This window comes from Andrographis paniculata, unplaced genomic scaffold, assembly GCF_009805555.1.
Source record: "Andrographis paniculata isolate CXL003 unplaced genomic scaffold, ASM980555v1 Contig26END, whole genome shotgun sequence".
In the NCBI taxonomy this organism is placed as follows: domain Eukaryota; kingdom Viridiplantae; phylum Streptophyta; class Magnoliopsida; order Lamiales; family Acanthaceae; genus Andrographis; species Andrographis paniculata.
The window spans coordinates 374824-399579 of NW_026137557.1; the positions used below are offsets into that span (position 1 = coordinate 374824).

Below are 24756 nucleotides of genomic sequence, written 5' to 3' on the forward strand. Positions count from 1 at the left end.
ATTCAATATAAAATATTACTACTTCACATAAAAAAAATTCAAAATCAAAACACTATCTTTTGATATAGTTTGGAAAATTTTGATTTGAAATTGATATTAAAATAATGTATAATGAGATATTTAATGAGCGAAAAATATATATTTTTTTCGAAAATGCAGTTCAAATAGTAAAAAGCTGGAGTTTAGGGTTAAAAAAACAAAACCTAAATAAAGAAAGCCTTACACTTTTAAAAAAGCGTACATATATAAGATTAAATATCTAAGCTAACTTTTTTTTTAAAAAAAAAATAAAGACCAAAGACTATTTTGATGCAAATATGAAATAGCCATATTGAAAATAGTTGTGACATAATTACTATTTTTTAATATTTTATCACTTTAAAAAAATAATTAACAATTGTCAAATCTTGTCAATTTCAAAGGATTTTCCATTTATCCAAAATGGTCCAATCAACCAATTCTGATTTGATCAATTTCCTTAATTAAAACTACTAATTACCAAAAGAAACTAATCGACTATACATTTTTAAAATTTAAAATTCATAATGGTTGCATCAAATAAAAAATTGCATCAAATAAAAAAAATCCGATTTGATCATTTTCCTTAATTACTATTTCTAATTACCAAAAGAAACTAATTAATACATACCATAAATTTTTAAAGGTCAAAATTTCCAATGATCACTTTTCTTAATTAATACTAATAATTATCAAAAGACCCGTAATTTATATATACCACACAATGTTAATTAAATGGCACGATCTAAAATTTTAATTTTAATTTTTTTTACATAACTACATTAATAATTTCTTATAGAAAATCTAAATTTGAATATATATTTTTAGAGTTTTAATATGACTACAAATAATTACTTCAAATATAAAAATAATTTATGCTAAAATTAATTATCTATTTTATCAATAAAATATTAAATAAATAAAACATCTCATTATATTTTAAAATAGTCAATTATAGGTGGAAAAATAATTTGATTTAATATTTTTTGTATATAAAAAATAATAATATAATTTTTATCGTGTAGTACTTTTTAGTTATAAAAATTTGAAAAATTATTACCATACTTAAACCGAACTTCATAACGGTAAGGAAGAAACTAGAAAGAAACGCGAGAGAGAGAGAGAGAGAGACAGAGAGAGAGGGGGAAGGAAATGGAGAGAAGAGAAAGTCCAGAGACAAGAAGAGAGGAAATCGATCACGGAAGAGACTGTCTTCCGTCGTCTACGCCGGTCGTCGGCCGGCGGCCATAAGAAAGTCCGTCGTCCCTAATCATCCGTTTTAGGTTTTCCATTTTATATTCAATCTGCTTCTTGATTCGATTTTTTCATTTTTCTTTAATCGAATCGGTTCGATTTTACAAGTTTCCTTTCTGATTGCAGAAGAAGATCGAGAGAAAGGAGAAAAACCAACGCTTTGCCCGGCCTTCGTTCTGCTCTGCTCTGCTCTGCCCACCGGACCCCTGTAAGTTGGGTTTTCTGTTCATCTTGGATTAGATTGGTCTGCTTTTGCAATTTCTTGTTTTGGGGCTCATGGACTTTATATTTCCCCCTTCCAGGATATCAACTATGTCGATGCATTGTTATTTCACTTGCCATCCATTGCTGTTTGAACCTTGCCGAGCTTAATATTTTATTTCCTTCCTATGTGAGGACTTTGAGCCTAGAGCATTCGATATTTATATATATATTTTTTTCATGTGTGATGTTAGATCTAAATTGGCATTCTAGAACTTGCCTCGAAATGCATGTTGAACACACATGAGGACCTGATATAAGTAAGATGACGGGGGCATTAGGTATACCTACTTGGCTTAAATTATCCTACCCAAAAATTTTATCCACTAGTTAACACCGTTGAGCCTTTTGAAAACCTTTTCATTCTTCAATCAATCATTAATCCTTTAGCCATATACCATTTTTTGGATTTATACCTTATATTGATCCTTGTGTCGAAGGAAGAGTGGAAGTTTTATGGCTATCATTTATATTCTTCTTGTATAAAGTGTAGAAAGGGAAAGTATAGTGTTGTTGATGTTTACAAAAAGGAAAATAAAACAAAGGGGCTAAACCCCAACAAAACAAAACAAAAAAAAAAAAAAGCAAAACAAAAAACAAAGTGCTGAAACAAGAAAACAAAAAGAAGCAGCACAAAAAAGTAAAAAAAAAAAAAAAACAAAAAGAAACAAAAATGAGTGGAGTTACGGTTACCAATGTAATGTTGATTTCAATTCTTACAAGTGATATGCTTTAATTCTTTCCATTGTTGTTTCGACACTTTTTAGCCGTTCATTATCCTTTTTTCTACCTATACCCCGAGCCCCATTACACCTGTTTAAAGACCCCCTGATACTTGTCATTAGGTCCCTTAAGTGAGGGAGATATGATTGACATGCAAGCCTATGGGATTGCCATTTTTATGATTTAACTTGAGTGCATACACTAACCCATGGTGAGGTTTGTTGAGCTCAGCTTGGTTCACTCATTATTATTATCCATTTAGCTGTGATGCCGGGTGAAAGATTGGAGTGCATTGGTCAAGGTAAGTTAACTATATTTTAATTGAAATACTTTATACGAATATATATTTTTCATGTCTTTTATGCATTGCAACTTAGATAACCCGTTTATAAGTATGCATGGTTCTCATTTAATGTTTTCTTTTATAATGCAGTACCACAATGGAAATGCAGTGCCTACTCAAAGAAATGAACAAAAAGACGGAGAGAAAAAAAAAAATCAGAAAAAAAAGAACTGAAAAAAAGGAAGAAAATAAAAAAGAGAAAAAAGAAAAAGAAAAGCAAAAAAAGAAAGTCAGTGCAGATGTCGAACCTGTTGGTGGCTGTGAAAGAAAACATGAAAACAAAGTGGGTATATATAAATTTGCTTAGTTTCACTAAATTCTATTAGTTGTTAGTTTTTTTAGTAATAACATACTGTTCTTTTACATCAACAGGAAGCAAAGGAACTCATTAGGTCAAAACATCCTATGTCGGCCTTCATCTACTCACACGAGTGCCAAGCTGCATTAATTGTAGAAAATAAGAACATTGTGGAGGTAAACTGGCTTGGTTTGTTTTTTAATTTTTACTTCTTTTAAGTGGGTTGATTTGGAGTTGACAAACTAACATTTTAATTGTCTAAAACCAGGTTTTGAAGACCTTCGGTGAGGGTTGGACATGCAATACTTACCCAAAAAAAGTAAAATAAATAAAAGAACAAAAGAAAAAAAAAAATGAAACAAAAGAGAAAGCCAATCCAAATGCTCACTTCATAGAGATGTCGAACTTTTTTGGGGCAAAATGGAAGACAATTAATGAAGTCGTGAAGGAAAACAAGAAAACTAAGTAAGTATACATTAGTTTGTTTAGTTTTACTAAATCTTATTGGTTGTTAGTTTGTTTAATAATCATATATGGTTCCTTTACATAGATAGCAAGGAAAAGGACATATTAAAGCCAAAACATCCTATGTCATGTCTCTATCTACTTGAACAAACGGTGAACTACATTGATTGAAGAGAATAAGAACATTATTGAGGTAAAAACTTGTTTGCTTGGTTTTCTAATATATATATCTTTAAAGTGGGTTGAGTTTGAGTTAGATAACACTAACATTTGATTGTCTAAATCAGATTGTGTCGGTGAAGAAAGGACATGAAGAATGTGCTTAATAGTACGGTCTGGCTATTCTTTTGAAGTTGAGAAGAGATATTCATCCTCTTTTGGATGCCAAAGCTGAAAAGGTAAGTGTTTGGGCAGGATGTAGTCTATCGTTGGCTTAATTACATCTCATTAATATTTTCTTTATAATGCAACACCACAATGGACATACAGTGCCTACCCAGAAAAACGAAAAGAAAAAAGAAAGAAAGAAAAAAAAAATCTGAAAAAAAAAAGTTAAAAAAAGCATAAATGAAAAAAAAATAGAGAAAAAAGAAAAAGAAAGATAAAAAGCATAAAAGTTAAAAAAAAAAAAAAAAAAAGAAAGCTATGAAAGAAAAAAAGAAAAAAAAGGTGGGTATACATGAATTTGTTTACTTTTACTAAATCCTATTGGTTGTTAGTTTGTTATACAATCATATATGGTTCTTCTACAGAGAAGGACCCATTACGGCCGAAACATCCCATGTTGGCCTTCATCTACTCGAACAAGTGCCGAGCTACATTGATTTTAGAGAATAAGAACATTGTGGAGGTAAATTAGCTTGCTTGGTTTTCTAATTTCTACTTATTTTAAGTGGGTTGATTTGGAGTTGAATCAAACTAACATTTGAATTGTCTAAAACCAGGTTTTGAAGACCGGCAGTGAGGGGTGGACATGCAATACTTACCCAAGGAAAGTAAAATAAGTAAAAAAGAAGAAAAGATGAAACAGAAAAGAAAGCCAATCCAAATGCTCACTTCAAAGAGATGTCGAACTTGTTGGGGGCAAAATGGAAGACAATTAGTGAAATCGTGAAAGAAAACAAGAAAACTAAAGTAAGTATACATTAATTTGTTTTGTTTTTACTAAATCTCATTGGTTGTTAGTTTGTTTACTAATTATATATGGTTCCTTTACATAGATAGGATGGAAAAGGACATATTAAAGCCAAAACATCCTATGTCAGGACTCCATCTACTCGAACAAGCGGTGAGCTACATTGATTGAAGAGAATAAGAACATTGTTGAGGTAAAAACTTGCTTGCTTGGTTTTCTAATATCTATATCTTTAAAGTGGGTTGATTTGGAGTTAAATAAAACTAACATTTGAATTGTCTAAAACCAGATTGTGCCATTGAAGAAAGGACATGAAGAATGTGCTTAAAAGTACGGTATGGCTATTTTTTTGAAGTTGAGAAAAGATATTTTATCCTCTTTTGGATGCCGAAGCTTTTTGGGCAGGGGATGGTATATCCTTGGCTTAATTACACCTCATTAATGTTTTCTTTATAATGCAGCACCACAATGGACATGCGGTGCCTACCCAAAAAAACGAAAAGAAAAAAAAAAATTCTGAATAAAAAAAATAGTTAAAAAAAAAAAGAAATGAAAAGAAACAGAAAAAAGAAAAAGAAAAGAAAAAAGCAAAAAAAATTGAAGAAACAGAAAGAGAAAAAAACAAAAGAATAGAAAAAAAAGAAAGTTGTAAAAGAAAACAAGTGTCGAGCTACATTGATTTTAGAGAATAAGAACTTTGTGGAGGTAAATTAGCTTGCTTAGTTTTCTAATTTCTACTTATTTTAAGCGGGTTGATTTGGAGTTGAATCAAACTAATAATCATATATGGTTCCTTTGCATTGATAGAAAGGAAAAATACCCGTTAAAGCCGAAACGTCCTATCTCAGCCTTCTTCTACTCAAACAAGTGGCGAGCTATATTGATCGAAGAGAATAAGAACATTGTCGAGGTAAATTTAGCTTGCTTGGTTTTCTAATATATGTATCTTTTAAGTGGGTTGATTTGGATTTAAATAAAACTAATATTCTAATTGTCTAAAACCAGATTGTGAAGATGTGAGGGATGGACATGAAGAATATGCTTCAAAAGTATGGTTTTGCTACTTTGTTGAAGTTGAGAAGAGATATTCATCCTCTTTTGGATGCCAAAGCTAAAAAGGTAAGTGTTTGGGCGAGAGATGGTTTATCGTTGGCCTTATTTTGTGTTACAGTTTGCAAGTTTGTGCTTTTTTTTGTTGTTGTTCTTACTGTATTATTTTGCAAAGAGATCAATAAAAAAGGTTGAGAAAAAGAAAAGAAAAAAAAAAGAAAAGAAAAGAGCTGGAAAAGGGGAAAATTTTTTGAAAAAAACGGAAACAAAGATGAAAAAATTAAGGAAAAAAAAATGAAAAATGAAAAAAAAAAGAGAAAGAGAAGAAAAAAATTGAAAAAAAAGCCAATCAGATGTTGACCTTAAGGAGATGTTGAACCTGCTGGTGGCAAAATGGAAAACAAGTCGCGAAAGAGAACAAGAAAACAAAGTAGGTAACTTGTTTAGGTCTACTAAATCCCATTGGTTGTTAGTTTGTTCAATAATCATATATGGTTTTTTCACAATGGCAGGAAGAAAAAGAACTCATTAAGCAGGAACATCCTATATCACACTGATTTCAGAGAACAAGAATATTTTGGAGGTAAAATAGGCATGTTTGGTTTCATGATCTCTACATCTTTTCAGCAGGTTGATTTGGAGCTGAGACTGATATTTGAATAGTTGAAAAATAGGTTGTAAAGACAGCTGGTGAGGTTGGACATGCAGGACTTACGCAAGGAAAAAAAAAACGAAAAAAGAAGAACTACAAAGAGAGAAGGGTCAATGCTGAAATGTTGCGCACTTATGCTATTGACCTGCTGACTGCATGCTTGGAGAAGTATATTCCAATATTTTTATTTTCAATTTACTTCTGTTTTCTTTTTCTCCTCTCATAATTTCCTTTTGATGTTGTTTTTTCAGTGGTGGTCAGTTAGTGGAAGATGTGTTGACATAATGTGATATCTACGAGTACGGTTAACACAAACCAAAAGCTTCTAAGGTATTGTTTGACAACAAAAGTGTGTCTAGCATGGCTCTAAAGGCCAAAGAGGATGGCAGGGGTAAGTCAAAGCAAGTGACAGAGAGTTTTCACATGGATACTGAGACTATCAGAGCCCATCCCACTGAGAGTGAACGTGAAAAAGATCGCACATCTATGGACAACCTTGATTGAGATGATGAGAGGTGTGGCAATAGGCAAACATATGGGGATATGTACTGGGGTGATGAGGAACATCTTGATAGTGTAGCTCCTGAGGTTGATGCATATGATGCTGAAGCAGATAGTGACGAGAAGTGGGATCTCTGCCAGTCAAAAGAAAAACCTGGTGGAAAATCTCATGGGGAAGAAGACTTTGAAGGAGTATCGATGGCGATCAAGAGGTAGGTCCAATGAAGGAGTTTCTGAGACATTACTGAGTTGGTTATGAAAGCAGTCGGAGCTGCTGAGCCGAAGCAAGAACAGACCATGCACCTGCCTGTGCCATTAAGGCTGCAGGTGCTGCTGCTGCTGAGGTCGTTAAGACAGCTGATTAGAGGTGAGCAGGTTCTCAAACCTCTCTAGGTTCTCGTTGAATGCTTGTTTCTCATGAACTTATTTGTGTATTTCTTTAGTGCAGGAATACAAGAAGACGAATGACGAAGAAGCTATTGTGGTTGCTGCATCCAGATCTTCATCACACTGTTATGGATGCTGCCAGTGCAGTTGCTCTTGCAAGGTTGGTGGTCCTATGCTTCATGAGATGTCTTTAACTGATGACACTTTCCTATATGTTTTAATCGTTTTGTGTTTGAGACATGGTTATTTATGCTATATATCTTTATTTTCATTTGATATGTTGATACTTGTAGAATTCAAAGCCATGAATTTGCTGAATTTTCTATTCCTGGTGGTCATTCCCTTCTGAAGTTGAGAGAGAAATTCTGTATCCAGTGTCTGGTGTTTCTTGGGGAGTATGTTGAAGTTCTTGGTTCTGTACTCCATGAGAAGGAGTAAATGTATGCCTTGCACTACTGCAGCGAAGTCTTAAGCTCGAAGAAACACCCTACACTAAATTCCTTATGAATGAACTTTGAAGCTAATATGTGCATTGGCTGCTCACAGAAAGTTTTCTGCATTGTTTGTTGATTGCGGTGGCATGGACAGACTCCTTGCGACTCCTAGAAATGCCCATACATATGTGGGTCTTTCTTCCTGCTTATGAACTATTGGTTCAATTCAGGTAGTTTGTCCTGCCCATATCTTTTGTTGTTTCCACTTGCACTAAATTCTTTATACACATTTTGGTATGATTTGGTTTTTTACTCTTTATTTTCTTGCTGCTTTGTTTCACTTGTTGAGGATGGTTATTGATTCACTCCGTACTTTTGCAGGTGATAATGAAGTGTGTTTGTTCTCTTCCGCCAAATATTGTCCATCAGATTGTTAAGTTGGCTGGAACTGCGACAATAAATCAGGGCACATCTCCTCTTGCTTGTGGAGTCTATTCAACCTAACGATGGTGATGGCTATGATGAACCTGAGGTAATGTTGCACATCAACCGTATGGTTTATTTTAAAGTTGTTTGTGCCTCAATTAACTTTGAAAATTTTCATTGTCAAAATTGTAGATTGTTGAACCAGCATTGAATTTGTTAATAAATCTTGTGTGCCATCCTTCATCAATAAGCAATAAGCCAAGTCTCATGCAAGGTCAGCAATACGGAAATCAATCTGCTATAAACTCCAGGGACAAATTCAGAGAGGAATTTCCCAGAGCGTGGTCTAAATCAGAATGAATCAAGGGTTCGAACTGGGGAACTGACACCTATGCCATCATCTGTTGGTAACACTTCATCATAACAGGAATCTGCTTCATTAGTTGCTTCTGGTTTAGTTGGAGATCGCAGGATTTCGTGCTTGGCTTGGTGCTCAGCTTGAACAAGGATATCGTCAAGCTAGAGAAGCTGTTCGTGTAAAGCATGCTTCTTCAGCTTCTCCAACCTCGAATGGTGACATCCCCTGCAGCTCTTGATTGTCTTCGTGCTCTTACATGCCGAGTACTTTAGCAGCTAGTGATGCGGCGACTCCCACTTTGAGACCATTGAAAGAGGAGCAGCCATTGCTGCTGCTACTCCAGTTTCTTATCATTCTAGGTATTTGATAATCATTCCTTCCTAGATATATGGATCATGGTTTTTGGTTTAATTTTCTTCTGATCAACACCAACTTCAGGGCTTATCCATGAGCACCTTCAATTATCTGGATTAGTTTATCACCAATGCCATCCTTGGATGCTCCATCATCTTTAGCACAACACGCATCTGGGCAGGAGTTGTCATCAATACAAATAGAATGGCCATCTGAAATAGCAACTTGTGGATTCTTGTTGGATAGACCAAACTGGTGAACATACACTCAGACCATATGGATTCGAACTTGTTATGCACACCATCTGTTGAGAGTTTGCTAACCAGTCCGACCTATTTATCCTCATGTCTGCCCTGAGCCAAGCATTCAATGTTTGCATCACTGCCATCAGATTCATCCCGGCGTTAAATCCTTGTGTATGATGATATCCAGTCTTGTCAATTGGATCTGACACTGACTGATACTTCTAATAACCCGTCTGGACATGATCATGGATGTGATCATTCATATTGACTCAATGCTGCTTTGGAATGGAGTTTTGTGGGATCGAAAGACCAATTCATCAATTTTATCAATTTACTGCCTATGATGGTGGGGGCTACCATTCTGCTGGGAATGAGGTATTTGTAATGTTAATTATATTATGATTTAAAGTTTTAAATTTAAACTTGTAATAAATTCCTTGATATGAACAAAAAATTTTGATATTAGCTTATGCTTAAGTTTGATTATTTTTCCTCTAGAGGATGTCACTTCAGCATTCAACACACTCCGTGTGAAAGCCTTAAGCTTTGAGTAGATGCTTACATTTTTTTCGTTAAGCATGATGAGAATGTGCTTTGAACTTTTCGTTTTACTATATGAGCATATGCATACATTTTGTGGTCAAAATAGTAGAGTCATATATTTATATATTTTTATAGTTTTGGGAGAAGTCTGAATGGATCTTGCAATTCGGGTGATATGACTTCACATTTTGCTGCTGCATCCACTTGTAGATTATAAAAGTAAATCACCTAAAATTATTGTAATAGCTAGGTCAATTCATTATTTGCATAGATTTTCAGAAACCAATCTTATCAACTCCCTTCATAGTTAACCTCTAAATATTGCGGCTCTAACCCCACGTGTTGCTTATTTTATATTAGGGCAAGTGTTGTTGGTTGCATTTGTTCGGAATTTGTGTTTTTGCGTATTCATTTTAATTGCATGCCTCAATTAACTTTGAAAATTTTCATTGTCAAAATTGTAGATTGTTGAACCAGCGTTGAATTTGTTAATAAACCTTGTGTGCCCTCCTTCATGAATAAGCAATAAGCCAAGTCTCATGTAAGGTCAGCAAGCTTCTTCTACCCAAGCTGGAATCAATCTGCTATAAACTCCAGGGACAGAAATTCAGAGAGGAATGTCCCAGAGGTGGTCCAAATCAGAATGAATCAAGGGATCAAACTGGGGAACTGACACCTATGCCATCATCTGTTGGTAACACTTCATCATCACAGGCATCTGCTTCATTAGTTGCTTCTGGTTTAGTTGGAGATCGCAGGATTTCATGCTTGGACAAGGATATCGTAAAGCTAGAGAAGCGTTCGTTCAAGGCATGGTATAAAGGTTCTTCAGCTTCTCCAACCTCGAATGGTGACATCCCCTGCAGCTCTTGATTGTCTTCGTGCTCTTACATGCCGAGTGCTTTTAGGTTGATGCTATTGCAATATTGACCGCACTTCAGGTTGGTGTAGTTTGGTGCTGCTACTTTTTTGGTTTATTAAACAATTGTAAAATTGACGGGGAATGATCAAGTGGTGAAATGGCAAGTGCACACCCATAGCTATAAGCTTTCTAATATTATTTTATTTTTTTAGGTTGAGAAAAGTTATCAGAGCTCATCCGAGTGGGAGCCAAACTGCCAGTGGTGACCAAAATAGGTGGCAGGCCGAATTAACTCAAGTGAGCTTATTGGTATGCGCTCTAATTTCTTCATGACAAGCATCATTAGATCAGACGGTCGGTGATAACATTTAATGCCAGTGGTGATGTTATATATGCAATCCTCGGGCGAAATCTAGAGGATGTCACTTCAGCATTCAATGCACGCCGTGTGAAGCACCCTCTCTTTTCTGCTTTTTGCATTGTGGATGCTGTCAACTATTCGGATATTACAAAAGTTCCCGTGGATCCATGGTGTAGTTGCTAAATTATTCCTAGACTCTCTCCAGCAGAAAAAAGAAGACAAATATATTATTCACACTCATGATTTACGAATATCCTCTACATGTGGATGCAGCAGCAAATTGTGAAGTTATATCACTTTGCATTGAATAGAATTGGTGCATGCGAGTGTGGTCCGAATCAGATTGAATCAAGGGACCGAACTGGGGAACTGATGCCATCTTCTGTTGGTCATCATCACAGGCATCTGCTAGTTGCTTCTGGATTTTAGTTGGAGATTTAGGTGCTCGAGCAGGTTGTGCTGGGCTGGTTCGAATGGTGACATCCCCTGCAGCTCTTGATTGTCTTCGTGCTCTTACATGCCGAGTACTTTAGCAGCTAGTGATGCAGCGACTCCCACTTTGAGACCATTGAAAGAGGAGCAGCCATTGCTGCTGCTACTCCAGTTTCTTATCATTCTAGGTATTTGATAATCATTCCTTCCTAGATATATGGATCATGGTTTTTTGTTTAATTTTCTTCTGATCAACACCAACTTCAGGGCTTATCCATGAGCACCTTTAATTATCTGGATTAGGTTATCACCAATGCCATCCTTGGCTGCTCCATCATCTTTAGCACAACACGCATCTGGGCAGGAGTTGTCATCAGTACAAATGCAATGGCCATTCCAGCTTGAGAAGCTTATCCATGAGCATCTGGATTAGGTGAGACTGCATCCTTGCTAAGTTATCACCATTGGCTGCTCCATCATCTTTAGCACAACACGCATCTGGGCAGGAGTTGTCATCAATACAAATGCAATGGCCATCTGAATGAGCAACTTGTGGATTCTTGTTGGATAGACCAAACGTATTCCAGCTTGAGAAGTGAGCCTTGCACTTTGTCCTCAAAGAAGAAACCAAGGTCATTCTCTGCTGCTTGTAGTTCCTTGAAAAATCTGTACAGCCTGGTGCCCATAAACAACAAAGCAAGCTTGTTTGGAATTTGTGTTTTAGCGTATTTATTTTAATTGCATGCCTCAATTAACTTTGAAAATTTTCATTGTCAAAATTGTAGATTGTTGAACCAGCGTTGAATTTGTGCCGAATAAGCAATAAGCCAAGTCTAATGCAAGGTCAGCAAGCTTCTTCTACTCAAGCTGGAAATCAATCTGCTATAAACTCCAGGGACAGAAATTCAGAGAGGAATGTCCCAGAGCGTGGTCCAAATCAGAATGAATCAAGGGATCAAACTGGGGAACTGACACCTATGCCATCATCTGTTGGTAACACTTCATCATCACAGGTAACACTTCATCATCACAGGCATCTGCTTCATTAGTTGCTTCTGGTTTAGTTGGAGATCGCAGGATCTCGTGCTTGGACAAGGATATCGTCAAGCTAGAGAAGCTGTTCGTTCCAGGCATGGTATAATGGTTCTTCTTCCGCTTCTCCAACCTCGAATGGTGACATCCCCTGCAGCTCTTGATTGTCTTCGTGCTCTTACATGCCCGAGTGCTTTTAGGTTGATGCTATTGCACATATATTGACCGAACTTCAGGTTGGTGTAGCTTGGTGCTGCTATTTTTTTGGTTTATTAATCAATTGTAATATTGACGGGGAATGAACTACTCTGCAGGTGGATTCGAACATATACTGAAAGCGAGGAAGACGATGATGATAATGACAGTGAGGTTCTTGAATCTTTCAGCAGTGACTATCTTCTGTGATCGATCCTTCTTAAAGCTGCAATCCTACAGCTGAAGATGCTCACACTTTTACGATAAACCTCATGAGAATTGGTATGCAACTTTCTTTAATTGTCGAGATTAAATTGATGCTCAATAGTATTATTGCTTTTTCATTTTGTTGGGCTCAATTTGTGTTTTCTCTCTATTGAGGTTGAATCAAGAACGACATCGTGAGGGGCAAGGCTAATAAACCAAACCCGATGAAAATTGGTATGTAACTTTCTTTCATTTTGTTGAGATTAAATTGATGCCTGATATCAAATTGATGTATTTTCACTCTGGTGAGGTTGAATCAAGAACAATCATGATAAGAATTGGTACGTAACTTTCTTTTATTTTGTTGAAACTCAATAGTATTATAATTTTTTCATTTTGATTGGATCAAACTGATGTGTTTTCTCTCTATTGAGGTTGAATCAAAAACATCATCGTGAGTAGAGGGAAGGATTAGAGGCCAAATCCGACAAGAATTGGTACGTAATTTTCTTTCTTTTTGTTTGGGATCAATAGTGCCAGATTTTTTATTTTGTTTTCTCTCTATTGAGGTTGAATCAAGAACAACATTGTGATGTTAAATGGGCAAGGCATACGGACCAATCATGATAAGAATTGGTATGTAACTTTATTTTATTTTGTTGAGACTCAATAATATCATAATTTTTTCATTTTTTTGGGATTAAGCTGATGTGTTTTCTTTTTATCGAGGTTGAATCAAGAACAACATCATGAGTAGAGGGAAATATTAGAGGCCAAATCCGACAAGAATTGGTACGTATTTTTCTTTCTTTTTGTTGGGATCAATAGTGCTAGATTTTTCATTTTGTTTTCTCTTTATTGAGGTTGAATCAAGAACAAAATTGTGATGTTAAAAGGGCAAGGCATACAGACCAATTATGATAAGAATTGGTACGTAACTTTCTTTCATTTTGTTGAGACTAAATAGTATTATATTTTTTTTATTTTGCTGGTATCAAATTGATGTGTTTTCTCTCTATTGAGGTTGAATCAAGAACAACATTTGTGATGTTAAAGGGGCAAGGCATACGGACAAATCATGATAAGAATCGGTACGTAACTTTCTTTCAAGACTCAATAGTATTATAATTTTTTTATTTTGTTAGGATCAAACTGATGTGTTTTCTGTCTATTGAGGTTGAATCAAGAACAACATCGTGAGTAGAGGAAAGGATTAGAAGCCAAATCCGACAAGAATTGGTACGTAATTTTCTTTCTTTTTGTTGGGATCATTAGTACACTTGACATCAACACATACAATAAGTACACAACTAATCTTATTAGCCAATTAAGAAGCACACAATTAAAATAAAGACACGACAACCACAAATATAAACAAGCACATATTCCAAACAGATATGCAACCTTTAAGGCACAAGCCTCCAACAAAAAGCAATAATATAGTTTGAATAAAAAATACAAAATTTTACTTCTACCGTATCTACCCCAAATGATAATCAAACATGTAACTAAAACAAAATTACATACATCGGGTACAACTACCCCAATAGATAAGACATGCACAATTATAAAAGATATACAATGTTTTGAGTATACTTGCCGTCAAAACATACAATACGAGCTTTCAAGGCACTACAATTAATATACATTAAAATAAATACGCGTCACCACAAATATAAAAAACTACACATTCCAAACAAATACATGCCCCCAACAAAAAACAAACAAATAGTTCAAATAAAAATTCAAATATTTACTTTTACCGTGTCTACGTGCAAATAATATCAGACACATAATTAAAACAAAAATACAAACTTCGGATAGAGCTACCGTCATTGGATAAGACATGCACAATCATAAAAGATGTACAATATTTTGATTACACTTAGCCCTTACCCAATCTTATTACATGCTTTCAAGGACTCCAAGTAATAAACGTACAATTATAATAAATACGCAACAACCACAAAAAAATCACAATAATAAAAGATAAATAGATAAGACATGCACAATCATATAAAGGTGTACAATAAAAAATAAATACGCAACAACCACAAATATAAAAAATTCAAACAAATATGCAATCTAAAAAAAAATCATCCACATAGTTCTGAATAAAAATGAAAAGTTTTATTTTTACTGTGTTTACTCCAAACAATATCAAACACATAATTAAAACAAAAATAAAAGTATTGCGTGAGTCTACCCCAACATATAAGGCATGTATAATCACAAAAGATGTGCAATGATTTACACACATTTAAAATAAATATGCAACAATAACCACAAATACAAAAAATTATATATCCAACCTTTAGGTCACATAGTCTAACAAAAATACAAACTTTTATTGATATCAAACACGTAATTAAAGCAAAATCACAAATATTGGATACATATATCACACAATTAAAATAAATACACAAAAATACAAATTCGAAACAAATGCGCCCAACAAAAGCAACCACCATAGTCCGAAAAAAGACGTAAATTTTTAGTGACCCTGTCTATCCATATTAGACATGAATTAAAACAAAATAGAAACTTTGATAAGGCATGCATAATCATAAAAGATATTCAATTTTTTAGTACACTTTCCCTCAAAACATACCATTATAACACAAATAATGTTGTTACATGCTTTCGAACGCATACTAAGATATATATATATATATGCAAACAATTAAAACATCTATAAGCATTTGTGGCACACTGGCCCTCAACAAATAATACAGAGTGTGAGAACATCTAACATAAATTTGAAAATGTGTGACATCTAGTACCGGAAAGAAACTAGAATAAAATATAAAAAAATAATGATAACCTATGCCAAACAGACAAAATAAAACAGTGTAGGAATCTACTACTTTTTTTGACCAACAAAATGTATGCATATGCTCGTATTGTAAAACGAAAAACAGACACACGAAGCACATTTTCAACATGCTTAACGAAAATTGTGAGCATCTACTCGCTCACACCCACAAAAAAAAAAAAAAAAAACGACATTAAATACCAAATTCACCTAAATTATTGTTGTCGAAATTGGCCTCTAAATCTTGCTGCTCTAACCCCACGTGTTATCCCTCTAACCTTATAATGTTATTCTTGATTCAACCACAATAGAAACACGCCAATTTGATCCCCAAAAAAATAAAAAAATTATAATACTATTGAACATCAATTTAGGGTCTGTTTGGTTTGAGAATAATGGAGGGGAAGGGAGGGGAGAAAAAAAATATATAATTATCTAGTTTGGTTCTATTTTTTAAAGGGGAAAGAAAGGGGAAAATATATAAAATGAATTTATTTTGATTTTCTTCAAAATTGGGGCAACTTGGAGTGAAGAATATATATATATATATATTTTTAATTTATAGATATTTTATCTGTATTTAATTATACATAAATTATATTATACGAATTTTATAATTAAAAATTAGTTATGATATTTTTAAATTATATAATGCAATTAAATTATAAAATAATTTTTTATATAAATCAAATTAAATTATTTTTAATTTAATCATTTAATTAAACCGTCAAGAGTGAGGTTTTAATTAACAAAATAAACTTATATTTATTATATTTATTTAACACTAAACGATATTTATCTTATAATTTATTCTAGATAAATAAATTTATGTTAGAATGATTATTTTTTATTAAAATTATTCAATTTTCTTATATATAATTTTATTTTACTTTCTGTTTTATTTACCTTCGGTCACAATAACAAATCACACCTAATGATGGTAGATACAAAACCTGTATAAATATTAGTTAATCAAAAGATTTAATTCACACCAAAACTATCTTACAAATCCATAATTGGAAATTTCAATTCAACCTTAAACTAAAATATGAGTTTGGCCACTAAACATAATTAGAATCAAAAGCAAAGACGACAAATTTTACAGTCGTTCTTGTTCCAGCCGTCCGTGGCGTCCTCTTCTCTCCGAGATGAATTCCTTTTGATTTCTTGATTTTTATTGTTTAAACCGTGCACCCTCAAAATTGGTTTTGCAAATTTTTTTATTTTTTTCCACAAAATTTTCTTTGGTGCAATTTTTCACAAATCTTTACGATCTTGCGAACAAATCATAGTGATCAAGTAAATACATCCCAAATGGAACACCGATGATTGAACTAGTAAAATCTATCATGAAAAATTATCCATTTCAAACAACATTAAACACTTGCATATATAGAGCTAATTAATGTTAGTAGCAGAAGAATGGAATTGAACCAACAAATTAGTATGCAAGATTTGATGACCTGGATGATAACGATGAAGATGATCATAATGGTGACGATACAAACAAATCGTAGTTATGATTTAGAGGAATATAAAAGATTGATTGATTCCCATGTGAAGTGATCGACTAGATCGAGGACTGTCTCAGCTTTAATTCTTTTTGTCTTCCCATGAGATATGGTTACCAACTTGGAGATGCTTATTTGGGAATTTCTCTTGGTGAATTTCCTGTATTTGTTTAGCCGTTGTGCCAACACACGGACGACAATCTTCCACCTCTATCATCTTAAGGCTTTTGATGTTCCCGGAATCTCGCGCAATTTGTAACAGTGTCTGATAACCAGGCGCTCCAGTTTTGGGAAACGGCGAGAGTTGGCTCCCCACACCTTCATGTCCAAGTCTTCGGGGAGGCTGATTGCCAAGCAATGCAACGGACTACCGCTGGCGCTTGTGGTGATCGGAGGTATTCTTGTGGACTACACATCGCAAGAAATGAGCGCAATCCGTGCGATGGCCCAGGACGCCGGGGTCCTCCCTCTCCAACTCGGTCGAGTCATTCCTGGCGGACGAATGCTATAGAGATCTGAAAAGGACTCGGTAACTAGTCTGAACAACGACGCTTCCCGCCCTTCGAACCGTTGCTATGTGGTATTCCCTTCTGGTTTGTAGTAGTAAAGGGGAAGATATGTCTCTCGAGCCTTTATTGTTTATTGAAGGAATAGGGTTTTGGTTTGGTCAAGAACGGTTCGCGAGAATCCTGGCTTCGTTGTAAAAGCCTATCCGGCTGAAAGGCTGAATCTTAGCTCGAATCGTAACAGTAAGCGATTAGCTTAGTAAGACACCGCCTTTACTGACTCATCCATTCTCCTCTCGGATAATGTGAGCAATTACGTGAAAAACTACGACAAGGAGGATCGGATAGCGAAAACCGTGGCGTTGAGTTACAATAAGTGTCGGAAGAGCTGAAGAACTGTTTTCTTTACTTATTTATGCTAATATAATATAAATATAGGACATAAATTGATAGTACATGATATAATTTTATATAGTATATGCTATTATTAATTTCAATACAATAAATATATTCATATACTATAAAAAAAAAAATGTATGTTGTCGTTATGTTTTATATTTTATGATTGAAGCAAATCAATACTACGTTGATTTTTTCCGGTCAACATTATAACCGTCGCCTAGGGAATAAGTAGTCAATGATAATTTTATTTTATGGATTGACTACTTACAAGTAGATATTTGAAACTACATTTACGACAATATCTCTAGTCTCATCTTACAAACATTTACGTAGCTAGGTAAATCTACAATACGTTCATAAGAATTATTACAAGTGCCCTCCCAGCTATTGATAAGTTAGAGGGCATGTATGGTGATTTCTAAATATTTGTTTGATCAAAACGGTTGAGATATTTTAAATATTTAATTTTAAATTTAATAAATTTATATTTAGATTAGATCTTATCTTATTTAGATTCAAATTTATCGAGTCTATATATTATGCCTATTTATTTGCCTTTATAACAATGCGATTTTTGAGTCTTTAATATTAATTTTGTCACAAAAACCATTTACTTAACCGTCAATTTTATGGTTATGTGAAGGTGACTCTCAACTCCCTAGACAAAACTCATATATGTCCATAGGTGCCAGAGAAACTTTCAAGTGTGCACAAATTTAAATACAATAATTATTTGAAGCATTTATCGATGCTATCCTTAGCATTATATGATCTAAAAGCCTAAAATTTTTCCAAAATTTCACATCAACGACGGATCTAATATTGGTGTCAAAATCAAATTTCACTGTGTTAAAAGATGCGAGACTCTTCTTTCACCATGAATTCTTAAAATGGTCTGAAGAACTATCCAAACAAGATAATTAATTAGGGTTTGTTTGCCCATAATTTTCTTTTTCCAACACGATTCATAATATATATTTTCTTTTTACAAAAATCAATATTCAATATAAAATATTACTGCCTCACATTAAAAAAAAAAAAAGAAAAAATCAAAATCAAAACACTAAGTAAAAACCCCTTAGACTTTTAAGAAAGTGTACATATATAAGTCTAAAATATTATTCCATTGTATGTATAAAGCAAGAATACCAATATTGTGCTGCAACTTTTGTTAGCTTTATTATGCATAATATTTGTTACATTTTCCACAATGGAGTTTTAATTTGGGTAGTTCGAGTCGGTAGTCTAAAATTTCGGGTAATATTTTATATTATCCGACTTGACCTAAACATTTCAATTACCCGAAATATGTGGTACTCGACCTCTTCGAATTTGAATACCTTAATTTTCTTTTTTAGTTTTATTTTATTTTTTATGTTAAAAAGATAGTTTTACTATTTTTTAAATATAAATAAAGTATTTCATGCATATAAAATTATAAGTGCTAAATTTTTAACTATAAATAATTCAAAAGTTATAAATATACAAAATAACATATAATGATGTACATCTATAATTATAAATTTAAAATTTCGATCGAGTTAAGTGTAAGCGTCTTGAACTTTTAATATATCTTAATTATTTTAAATTAGAGAAATGATAAAAAATAATAATAATAATATTTAATAATATTAATAATATCATATTCAATCAATGTATATATATTATAAAAATATAAAATTAAATATAATATATATATATATTGTATTAAAAATCTTATAATCGAACTCCTATTTCAACTAATTACTATTATTAATAATAACCTATGTTAAAATATAATACCAAAACAAATTCGACTACCCGAACGGGTTTTGGGTGTAAACGTTAATACCCGATATCTTACCTTTTTTTTTTTTTTTTTATCGAGTACCCAAAATTTTTATATATTTTCATAAAAAAACACCGACTCGATTAATCCAAATCCGATCTAGTGTCAGACCCTATCTACCCGACCAGAATGCCCATCCCTAATTTTAAAATAAGATTAAATATTTAAACTAACTTATTTTTTTATTTTTTTATTTTTAAAGATAAGATGTAATTTGATGCAAATATGAAATAGCCATATTGAAAATAGCTCTAAAATAATTACTAATTTTCAATATTTTATCACTTTTTTAAAAAAATAACAATTGTCAAATCTTGCCAATTTTAAAGGATTTTCGATTTATCCAAACAAATTTTTGATTTGATCAATTTTCTCAATTAATACTACTAATTACCAAAAGAAACTAACTGATGTCGACTATATATTTTTAAAATTTAAAATTCCTAATGGTTACATCAAATAAAAAAAAAATTCTAAGTTGATCACTTTTCTTAATTAATACTACTAATTACCAAAACAAACTAACTAATACCAATGTTAATTAAATAGCACCCACTTAGATCCAAATTTTAATATATATTTTACATAACTACATTAATAATTTGTTACTATTAAAAATCTAAATTTAGATTTAAATTTTTAGAGTTTTAATATGATTACAAATAATTACTCCTAATATAAAAATAATTTATGCTAAAATTAATTATCTATTTTATCAATAAAATATTAAATAACTAATTTGATTTAATATTTTTTTATATGAAAAATAATAATATAATTTTTATCAAGTAGTGTGTTTTAGTTATAAAAATTTGAAAAATTATTACCATAATTTGAAATATTATTACCATACTTAAACCAAACTTCATAACGGGAAGGAAGATTATTACCATACTTTTGAAGCACGAGAGAGAGAGAGACGGATGGAAATGGGAGAGAAGAGAAAGTCCAGAGACAAGAAGAGCGGAAATCGATCATGGAAGAGACTGTCTTCCGTCGTCTACGCCGGTCGTCGGCCGGCGGCCATAAGAAAGTCCGTCGTCCCTAGTCATCCGTTTTAGGTTTTCCATTTTAAATTCAATCTGCTTCTTGATTCGATTTTTTCATTTTTCTTTAATCGAATCGGTTCGATTTTACAAGTTTCTTCGTCTGATTGCAGAAGAAGATCCAGAGAAAGGAGAAAAACCAACGCTTTACCCGGCCTTCGTTCGTTCTGCTCTGCTCTGCTCTGCCCACCGGACCCCTGTAAGTTGGGTTTTCTGTTAATCTTGGATTAGATTGGTCTGCTTTTGCAATTTCTTGTTTGGGGCTCATGGACTTTATATTTCCCCCTTCCAGGATATCAACTATGTCGATGCATTGTTATTTCACTTGCCATCCATTGATGTTTGAACCTTGCCGAGCTTAATATTTTATTTCCTTCCTATGTGAGGACTTTGAGCCTAGAGCAGTCAATATTTATATATTTTTTTTCATGTGTGATGTTAGATCTAAATTGGCATTCTAGAACTTGCCTCGAAATGCATGTTGAACACACATAAGGACCTGATATAAGTAAGATGACGGGGGCATTAGGTATACCCACTTGGCTTAAATTATCCTACCCAAAAATTTTATCCACTAGTTAACACTGTTGAGCCTTTTGAAAACCTTTTCATTCTTCAATTAATCATTAATCCTTTAGCCATATACCATTTTTTGGATTTATACCTTATATTGATCCTTGTGTCGAAGGAAGAGTGGAAGTTTTATGGCTATCATTTATATTCTTCTTGTATAAAATGTAGAAAGGGAAAGTATAGTGTTGTTGATGTTTACAAAAAAGAAAATAAAACAAAGGGGCTAGACCCCAACAAAACAAAAAAAAAAAAAAAAAGTGCTGAAACAAGAAAACAAAAAGAAGCAGCACAAAAAAGTAAAAAAAAAAACAAAAAGAAACAAAAATGAGTGGAGTTATGGTTACCAATGTAATGTTGATTTCAGTTCTTACAAGTGATATGCTTTAATTCTTTCCATTGTTGTTTCGACACTTTTTAGCCGTTCATTATCTTTTTTCTACCTATACCCCGAGCCCCATTACACCTGTTTAAAGACCTCCTGATACTTGTCATTAGGTCCCTTAAGTGAGGGAGATATGATTGACATGCAAGCCCATGGGATTGTCATTTTTATGATTTAACTTGAGTGCATACACTAACCCATGGTGAGGTTTGTTGAGCTCAGCTTGGTTCACTCATTATTATTATTATCCATTTAGCTGTGATGCCGGGTGAAAGATTGGAGTGCATTGTTCAAGGTAAGTTAACTATATTTTAATTGAAATACTTTCTACGAATATATATTTTTCATGTCTTTTATGCATTGCAACTTAGATAACCCCTTTATAAGTATGCATGGTTCTCATTTAATGTTTTCTTTTATAATGCAGTACCACAATGGAAATGCAGTGCCTACTCAAATAAATGAACAAAAAGACCGGAGAGAAAAAAAATCAGAAAAAAAAAAGAAATGAAACAAATGAAAAAAAAAATAAAATAAAAAAGAACAAAGAAACAGAGAGAAAAAAAAAAAGTCAATCAAAGTGCAAATGTCGAACCTGTGAAAGAAAACATGAAAACAAAGTAGGTATATATAAATTTGTTTAGTTTCACTAAATTCTATTAGTTGTTAGTTTTTTTGGTAATCACATATGGTTCTTTTACATCACAGGAAGCAAAGGAACTCATTAGGTCAAAACATCCAATGTCGGCCTTCATCTACTCACACAAGTGCCAAGCTGCGTTAATTGTAAAAAATAAGAACATTGTGGAGGTAATCTGGCTTGCTTTGTTTTCTAATTTCTACTTCTTTTAAGTGGGCTGATTTGGAGTTGACAAACTAACATTTTAATTGTCTAAAACCAGGTATTGAAGACCGTCGGCGAGGGTTGGACATGCAATACTTACCCAAAGAATGTTAAATAAATAAAAGAAGAAGAGAAAAAGAAATGAAACGAAAAATAAAGCCAATCCAAATGCTCACTTCATAGAGATGTCAAACTTGTTGGGGGCAAAATGGAAGACAATTAATGAAGTCGTGAAGGAAAACAAGAAAACTAAGTAAGTATACATTAATTTGTTTTGTTTTGTTTTACTAAATCTCATTTGTTTGTAATTTGTTTAATAATCATATATGGTTCCTTTACATAGATAGCAAGGAAAACGACATATTAAAGCCAAAACATCCTATGTCATGTCTCTATCTACTCAAACAAACGGTGAGCTACATTGATTGAAGAGAATAAGAACATTGTTGAGGTAAAAACTTGTTTGCTTGGTTTTCTAATATCTATATCTTGAAAGTGGGTTGATTTGGAGTTAAATAACACTAACATTTGATTGTCTAAAACCAGATTGTGTCGGTGAGGAAAGGACATGAAGAATGTGCTTCAAAAGTACGGTCTGGCTATTCTTTTGAAGTTCAGAAGAGATATTCATCCTCTTTTGGATGCCAAAGCTGAAAAGGTAAGTGTTTGGGCAGGATATAGTCTATCGTTGGCTTAATTACATCTCATTAATGTTTTCTTTATAATGCACCACCACAATGGACATGCAGTGCCTATCCAAAAAAAATGAAAAGAAAAAAGAAAAAAGAAAGAAAGAAAAAAAAATCTGAAAAAAAAAGACGATTAAAGAAAGCAGAAAAAAAAAAGAAAACAGAGAAAAAAGAAAAAGAAAGATAAAAAGCAAAGAAGTTAAAAAAAAAAGCAAAAAAGAAAAAAGCTATGAAAGAAAACAAGAAAAAAAGGTAAGTATATATGAATTTGTTTAGTTTTACTAAATCCTATTGGTTGTTAGATTGTTATATAATCATATATGGTTGTTCTACACAGATAGGAAGGTAAAGGACCAATTACGGCCGAAACATCCTATGTTGGCCTTCATCTACTCGAACAAGTGCCGAGCTACATTGATTTTAGAGAATAAGAACATTGTGGAGGTAAATTACCTTGCTTGGTTTTCTAATTTCTACTTCTTTTAAGTGGGTTGATTTGGAGTTGAATCAAACTAACATTTGAATTGTCTAAAACCAGGTTTTGAAGACCGGCAGTGAGGGATGGACATGCAATACCTACCCAAAAGAGAGTAAAATAAATAAATAAATAAAAGAGAAAAAAAGATAAAACAGAAAAGAAGGCCAATCCAAATGCTCACTTCAAAGAGATGCCAAACTTGTTGGGGGCAAAATGGAAGACAATTAGCGAAGTCGTGAAAGAAAACAAAGTAAGTATACATTAATTTGTTTAGTTTTACTAAATCTCATTGGTTGTTAGTTTGTTTAATAATCATATATGGTTCCTTTACATAGATGGGAAGGAAAAGGACATATTAAAGCCAAAACATCCTATGTCAGGCCTCCATCTACTCGAAACAGCGTTAAGCTACATTGACGGAAGAGAATAACAACATTGTTGAGGTAAAAATTGACTTTCTTGGTTTTCTAATATCTATATCTTTAAAGTTGGTTGATTTGGAGTTAGATAAAACTAACATTTGAATTGTCTAAAATCAGATTGTGAATACTGCCGGTGAGGGATGGACATGAAGAATGTGCTTCAAAAGTATGGTGTGGCTACTTTTTTGAAGTTGAGAAGAGAGATTCATCCTCTTTTGGATGCCAAAGCTGTTTGGGCAAGAGATGGTATATCGTTGGCTTAATTACATCTCATTAGTGTTTTCTTTATAATGCAGCACCACAATGGACATGCAGTGGCTACCCAAAAAATGAAAAGAAAAAAAAAGTAAAGGAAAAAAAAATCTGAAAAAAAAGGTTAAAAAAAAAAAGAAATTAAAAAAACAGAAAAAAGAAAAGAACAGGAAAAACGCAAAAAAATTGAAAAAAAAGAAAGCTGTGAAAGAAAACAGGAAAAAAAAAAGTAAGTATATATGGATTTGTTTAGTTTTACTAAATCCTATTGGTTGTTCGTTTGTTATATACTCGTATATGGTTCTTCTACACAGATAGGAAGGTAAAGGACCCACTACGGCCGAAACATCCTATGTTGGCCTTCATCTACTCGAACAAGTGCCGAGCTACATTGATTTTAGAGAATAAGAACATTGTGGAGGTAAATTAGCTTGCTTGGTTTTCTAATTTCTACTTCTTTTAAGTGGGTTGA

At 33.1% G+C, this 24756-nt stretch overlaps 1 long non-coding RNA gene across 50 annotated transcripts in view; it reads left to right on the forward strand.

The window, feature by feature from the left end:
* Window positions 1-1107: 1107 nt before the first annotated feature.
* LOC127246142 (uncharacterized) overlaps window positions 1108-24756 on the forward strand; it is a 35978-nt gene continuing 12329 nt past the window's right edge. For 12 of the 50 annotated variants that reach the window (XR_007837652.1, XR_007837648.1, XR_007837677.1 and 9 more), the window contains exons 1-43: window positions 1108-1301; window positions 1399-1480; window positions 1575-2557; window positions 2690-2882; window positions 2972-3073; window positions 3166-3362; window positions 3448-3555; window positions 3650-4212; window positions 4307-4496; window positions 4583-4690; window positions 4787-5202; window positions 5305-5407; window positions 5503-5977; window positions 6060-6130; window positions 6222-6367; window positions 6451-7067; window positions 7144-7247; window positions 7381-7751; window positions 7903-8053; window positions 8140-8664; window positions 8744-9279; window positions 9912-10388; window positions 10522-11290; window positions 11370-11734; window positions 11888-12370; window positions 12449-12611; window positions 12711-13033; window positions 13106-13172; window positions 13266-13328; window positions 13400-13466; window positions 13560-13627; window positions 13713-13775; window positions 20502-20659; window positions 20758-20843; window positions 20937-21894; window positions 22027-22219; window positions 22308-22409; window positions 22502-22696; window positions 22787-22894; window positions 22990-23576; window positions 23671-23860; window positions 23946-24053; window positions 24150-24705. This is a non-coding gene — a long non-coding RNA (uncharacterized LOC127246142). Of the gene's footprint in view, window positions 1302-1398; window positions 1481-1574; window positions 2558-2689; window positions 2883-2971; window positions 3074-3165; window positions 3363-3447; window positions 3556-3649; window positions 4213-4306; window positions 4497-4582; window positions 4691-4786; window positions 5203-5304; window positions 5408-5502; window positions 5982-6059; window positions 6131-6210; window positions 6368-6450; window positions 7068-7143; window positions 7248-7380; window positions 7752-7902; window positions 8054-8139; window positions 8665-8743; window positions 9280-9911; window positions 10389-10521; window positions 11291-11369; window positions 11735-11887; window positions 12371-12448; window positions 12612-12710; window positions 13034-13105; window positions 13173-13265; window positions 13329-13399; window positions 13467-13559; window positions 13628-13712; window positions 13776-20501; window positions 20660-20757; window positions 20844-20936; window positions 21895-22026; window positions 22224-22307; window positions 22410-22501; window positions 22697-22786; window positions 22895-22989; window positions 23577-23670; window positions 23861-23945; window positions 24054-24149; window positions 24706-24756 lie in introns of all 50 variants that reach the window. The other 38 variants (XR_007837653.1, XR_007837675.1, XR_007837665.1 and 35 more) reach the window with 38 other exon arrangements.